This window comes from Sander lucioperca, chromosome 4, assembly GCF_008315115.2.
Source record: "Sander lucioperca isolate FBNREF2018 chromosome 4, SLUC_FBN_1.2, whole genome shotgun sequence".
NCBI lineage: Eukaryota > Metazoa > Chordata > Actinopteri > Perciformes > Percidae > Sander > Sander lucioperca.
Window position 1 is genome coordinate 22055470 of NC_050176.1, and position 6658 is coordinate 22062127.

The 6658-nt window shown below is 38.4% G+C and overlaps 1 long non-coding RNA gene across 1 annotated transcript; it reads right to left on the reverse strand.

Moving 5' to 3' along the window:
* Positions 1-361: 361 nt before the first annotated feature.
* LOC118494981 lies at positions 362-4598 on the reverse strand. Its single transcript, XR_004897213.1, has 3 exons — positions 4581-4598; positions 3607-3610; positions 362-418 (listed from the first exon to the last, which is right to left on the reverse strand). It is a non-coding gene; the product is annotated as an uncharacterized LOC118494981 (long non-coding RNA).
* Positions 4599-6658: the final 2060 nt, after the last annotated feature.

Below are 6658 nucleotides of genomic sequence, written 5' to 3' on the forward strand. Positions count from 1 at the left end.
AGTACTGTACTAAAGTACAAATGTTGAGGTACTTGTACTTTACTTGAGTCTTTTCTTTTCATGCCACTTTCTACTTCTACTCCGCTACATTTCAGAGAGAAATATTGTACTTTTTACTCCACTATATTAATCGGACAGCTTCAGTTACTTTACACATTAGGATTTTTGCACACAAAACATGTAGTTTATAAAATCTGATGTTTTATTATACGTTTTTTCTCAATCGCTCTGGCACAATCGTCAAATGACTATTAAACTTTTTCAAACTATATATGACTATTTATATGAACATTAGGTCTGTTGTTCACATGACTATAGTCATTTATTATTGCTTTGGCACAAAATGCACAGAGTAAGCCCTGCAGATCAAAATAGTTTGCAATTATTTGCTATTGAATCATATAACTCTCAAATGCAACTATAACACGATAACAAGCTAACGTTAGCCAGCTAAACTAGGGTGACCAGATGTCCCGGCTGGAGCTGTCCCCAGAAATGTCCCCGGTTTTCACAAGGGGGTAAGCTTCGCTTCAGAACTCGAACCTCCTATGACGCCATTTTGATGCTACCAAACACTCACCCGACATTAGCATCCCATTGACTGCCATTCATTTTGACGTCACTTTGACAGCGAATAACTTTACATCTGAAGAGTTTAAAGACTTTATTTGTCCATTGTTTATTTCTAAAGAAACACGACAATGTATAAAAGGCTCCATTACCTTGTACCTCACGTTATGGCTCCGTAGCAGACGTTTTTGTAAAAATAGGCTAACGATTGGGTCATAACCTCAGGAGTTACTGTCGCATAGTAGAGGAATTACCGTATAGTACAGGAGAAGCTCACAGGCAGTTTAGCTGTTTAAGTGTAATTACTAATGTTAACTAGCATTTTAGTTAGCAATAATTAGCCTGTATCCATGTTATCTCCTTACATATACCTACGCTCTCCGTCTCTGCTAGATTGGGAATGATTGAGATTTCTCATGGCACAGCTACCAGAAGACTTCACATTTACGTTGTTTCTCTCAGTTGGAGGCTGCGCATTAACGCTCGGCGCTCAGCGGAAAAGGCCTTCTAATATACTTCATTCAGGGGAGGATTGGCCCTCTGGCATTTCTGGCAATTGCCAGAGTGGCCGTTCCATTTTTTTAAATGTGGGCCGGTCAAATGTATTGTTGTGTAATATTAAGCATTTGACCAGTCTGCAACGGCCGGCCTGGTCCCGGGATGCGCCGACCGACCCAATCAGAGGTTACTTAAATTGGGACGTTCAGTCAAAATCAAGCACGTCACCTTCAAACGGGATCTCTGTTTGCAGGGTTCAGGCTGTACCGGACCCTCCCGGTCATCATGCTGTGCAGTGAGAAGCCGCTGCTGACGGGCGCAGAGCTCCACCGGAACTCCGACTGCTGTCTGTCCACGCGGCCGTCTGACGGCATCAGTATTAAATTGAAACAGTTTAATTCCCGGTTAAAAACGTCTCGTTATCGCGTTAAATAGTAGTCTAATTCGGTACAGTTGGTTTTAACGCCTGATGCGAAGTGTAGGCCTGTAGGAGTACACATGAAAACCCTGAACAAGCAGCGTTGTTCTGCTCCATCTTTCTGCTGTGCCCCATTCACGTAGTATTAGAGTTGAGCTGGATACTCGGCTGAAACGAGTATCCGGTACGGATAAAGCACTTTTGCCGAGTACGCAAAACGCATGTGTTGTATTCATTGTTGCAAAACTTGTTCTGTATATAGTTTGTTTGTCATCGTGATCAAAACCATTGATCTGAAGCTCAATGCTGATGCTGTCATGTAAATAGTTTTCTAATCAGCAATAAATATAACAATTTCTGATCAACCCATATCAATTGCATGCTTAAAATAGCATACAGGTTAAAGCCCCGCCCATTTCAAGACAACCCGACCCACTTCCTTATTAAACCCCGCCCACTTCCGGGTTAGGCCCCGCCCAGTTCGAGTACAGATACAGATACAGATAATTCATATGGTTAACAGATACAGATACAGATACAGATAATGCTGTACTCGCTCATCCCTACGTAGTAGTTTTACACTATGTAGGTTAAACTCTGCAATTAATCCGCAGTTCACATGTATGAACTGTGGTGGTCCGTTACACTGTAGGCTATATTCAACATCACTTTATTTTTATTTATTTATTTATTTGATAGGGACAATGCTCATTGATCAACAGACAAATCACTTGCTGTAAACAAACCAGAGTTAGCCACAAGTGCTAGTTTCCATCTGTTGTCCCTAGCCAGGTCTTAACAGGCACCCTAAAATACAAAAGTCAATACAAATACACTATAAATTTAAGAAATACAGTAGCAATGTAATAAATACAGCAGGAATTTTAAAACAATATGAATATACCCTCAAACAGACAATATATTGCTCACTTCATCTAACCTTCAACATAATTACAATATGAAGTACAGTATAAAAAAATAAAATAAAAGCAAAATATGGTCATGGGCTTAAGTGTGTGGTGTATGGTTGCAATTGTAATTGTCCCTAATCCAAGATTTAAGATGTTTTTTAAAAGAGGAGAGACTATTACAATTAAGTAATAGATTATTACAATTAAGACTATTACAACTGATTAAGTAGCCTAAGTCAGTCCTACATTTTTCAACTTGGGAGCAAAACGTGCTCCTTGGGGGGAAAAAAGTGACCATGAAGCCCTGTTCATGCTAATTAAACAACTGGACTTTGGGGTCAAGTAAGCCCCCTTACTGGACTACTGAATATAATAATATTCCATTATATTTTGTATTTTGAATTGTTACCTGCCACCACAATTTTGTGATTTCCTTGCAATAAATATTGACATTTTTACCATAAATTGGTGCCTAAAAATGTATCAGAATGCAGGAATTGAAGCCTTTTACCCTCAAAAAAACCCTCAGTTACTCACATTAACGCTCAGAAACCTAAGGTCATTTTTACAGATCATTGTCCGTCTGGTTTTATTTTCTGAAAAAGCTTGTAAAACATCAACCCTGTTCCAACCAGGAGAAATAACATTGGTCTCTACGAGCAGCCGGCGGTGAGACGGCTGTAAAACGAGTGCTTAGGGACCGTCTACAAACTACAACACCGAAAAGATATACAACAAAAGTATTTATTAATTTAATGATTAAATAAGGTAGTGTCTCCAAACTTACCTCAATTATAACTTGTCTCCTGCTAGTTGTACTACAGCACTTACTTAAAAAAAAAATAAGCATATTCATAATTTTGGGGAATAGTTTTTGCCAAAAACATTTTATATTTTAATAATTAAATAGAGTTGTGTCTCTAAACTTACCTCACATATAATTAGTCTTCTGTAGGTTATACTACAGCACTTACTTTTCAAAAATAGGCATATGCCTAATTTTGGGGAATCTTTTTTGCCAAAAAAATGTAATACATGTCATAATTACAGAGAGTAATGTCTCCAAAACTACTTCACACATAGAAACTCCCCTGTTGATTGTACTACAGCACTTATCTTTAAAAAATAAGCATAATCATAATTTTGGGGAATATGTTTTGCCAAAAACATTTAATATTTTAATAATTAAATAGAGTGGTGTCGCTAAACTTACCTCACACATAATTAGTGTTCTGCTAGTTGTATTACAGCACTTACTTTTCAAAAATAGGCATATGCATAATTTTGGGGGAATGTTTCTCGCCATAACATTTTTTTTAATATATGTTATAATTACCAAGAGGCATGTCTCCAAAACTACTCCAACATGGTTGTCTGAATTTCTTTTCAAAGTGCACCAGATTGATGCATTTAACTGTTAAAATAGACAACATTTTCTTACAGGGGAGCATCCCCATGAACCCCCCCTAGGGGGTGCTTGTGCCCCAGTGCAGCTCTAGGTCTAGTGACGCCTCTGGGGCAGTGTCCCCTTTTAAGTTTTACAAAGATAAAAACATTACCTGTTTTGGAGGTATTTACGCTTCTGAGCTGAAAATGTCCCCGGATTTTGTCTCAGAAATCTGGTCACCTTAGTCTAAACTGCTCAACTAATGTTACGTTTTCAATACCCAAACACTGACTTAAGCTGACAAACAAACAGTCATATAAACATACTCACATGGCTCCACATCCACGAATTCCCACTTCAAAATGGCTTATGAGTTCCCAAACCGTCCTCTGCTCAAAAGTTGCCGTCCTCGTCCTGACCATGGATTATTAAGAGAACAGTCCTGACCGGTCCTGACCTGTTGGCGTGTCACGTGAAGTAATTAACAAGCGCCAAATCTCCTCTGACGGCAGCAATGGAGCTTGCCAAGCTTGCTCCCAGTTGCAAGTAAATTTGACTTGATTTTGTCAGGTAATACATTCAACACAATAGTTAAGTAAATATTACTTGGTGTTTTAGTTCAAATGTACATATAAAAATGATGATACAAAAGTATTAATAAATACCAAGTAACACATTAAATAAAGCTAACATTTTTAAGTAAAACCACTGAAATGATCATTTCTAGTAGAATTTAATGGTGTAATAAATGTAATATTTACAAGGCCAAAGAACCATTTTTTTTCAGTGTATACACATGTTCATTGTGTAAATCCATACATGCAAAATAGAGCAACCAACACTCACAATAACCTGTCACATATATAATAGTAATCTGGTGTTGTTGTAAAAGTTGTCAGATGGATAAACGTAGGCTAGATGGGAAACAATACAATTTCCTCACAATTTAGAGCAGGGTGATAGTTACCCTATGGAATATTGTCCAGTTGCTAACATTGTACATTGAGGCAGCTGAAGAGTATTGATGTCAGCCATGGCACACACACTATACTTGTTCAATGTATGAACACACCAGCCAACCACAAATACACAAAGGAAGCTTGTACAGAAAAAAAGATATATACAACAGCAACATAATCAGGAACTGCTGTACAAGATGTACTGCTGTACAAGAGAAAAGAAAATATTCTGCAAATGTATCAACCTCAAGGGTCGTCCAATCTCTCCTCTCTGTCTGACCACAACATGTCATCGACATCACACTTGATATCCCCCCCCACACACACACACACACACACACACACACACACACACACACACAACAATCTGCTGTGATATCCTCACCTGTCACCTGCTTGTGTTTGGTTGCTCTAAATATAAAGGAAATTGTATTGTTCCCCATCTAGCCTACATCTATCCATCTGACAACTTTTACAACAACACCACATTACTATTATGTATCTAATATATATGTGACAGGTTATTGTGATTGTTGGTTGCTCTATTTTGCATGGTATGGATTTACACAGTGAACATGTGTATAGTTGCATTTGAGAGTTATATATATAGCAAATAAATGCAAACTATTTTGATCTGCAGGGCTTACTCAATAATTACGCAATAATAAATGACTATAGTCATGTGAACACCTGACCTGATGTTCATATAAATAGTCATATATAGTTTGACAAAGTTTAATAGTCATTTGAGGATTGCGCTAAAGTGATTGAGAAAAACAGTGATATAGTGCACGTTGCTGTTCCTGCAGTGATGATCAAAGATCAGCGAGGCTGTCTGACTGGTTAGCTGTCACATTCTGCAAACTCATGATGCTAATCACATAAGGCCTCGAATACCTCGTAAGGGGATCCCAGGTAGAGACAAACAGGTGCTTTTTATGTCACAACTCAACACGTCAGTATTGTTTCTTCGCACGGACACGGACTCATCTTACACACCCACACAGGTTTGTTTGTTTTTTCACCTTTTTTCCCTTGAATTTTTTTGGACTTGATTAAGTCGTTCTTGACTACAGCCCTGCCTTGAAATCAAAAGTCACTGGAGAGAAATTGGTTCTGTAAACTGCCGATGATCTCGATGATGATGTCGTTGATGATTACAGTAAGGGAGTGATGTCATAGCAGGTCTGGCAATGTGTAGTGATCATCACGTAGTGATCTATACTCTGACAATATTTTTATACATATTACACAATTATGTTACTGTCCCTTCATCAAGATGATTTTGATATTTAATGTGTAGAGGACGCATCGACAGTTTGTGATCAATACTGTATCAACAACAAGCTTAAGGCAGAGTCTTTCAAGATATTAAATGTTGAAATAAATACAGTATGTTTAATACTGTAGTTTAGTTAAGATAACATGCTGTATGTCATACAACTATTTTTTTTTTTTTTTTGGAAATTGAGTATTCATAAGAAAAACTGGTCAAGAAGAATTTCAGCAAAATATCACCAGCTTATCTAATGTTAAAAACAACCTTCCAGAGCGCCCTGGTGGCTCGCCTGGTGGGGCGTGCGCCCCATGTGCCGGGGCTTAGTCCTTACCCACGGCCCTTTGCTGCGTGTCCTCCCCCCTTCTCTCTACCCCCTTTCCTGTCTTCATCTGCCCTATCAAAATAAAGGCCAAAACGCCCAAAAAATTACTTCTGAACTTGGAAACTCAGACTATTTAATAACAGGCAGCTTCCACACCAGAGTCCATTCAGGTTTTAACCTGTTTATGCTCCTTTTACAAACCAGCGCAGCACTTTCCTTCTAGCTTTCCAAAACCTTGACTGACGGGCAGCATCCATTTGGGCCGTCCAGACTACAAAGCAACCTTTAGTTTTAGAACCAAAACTGGTTGCTAA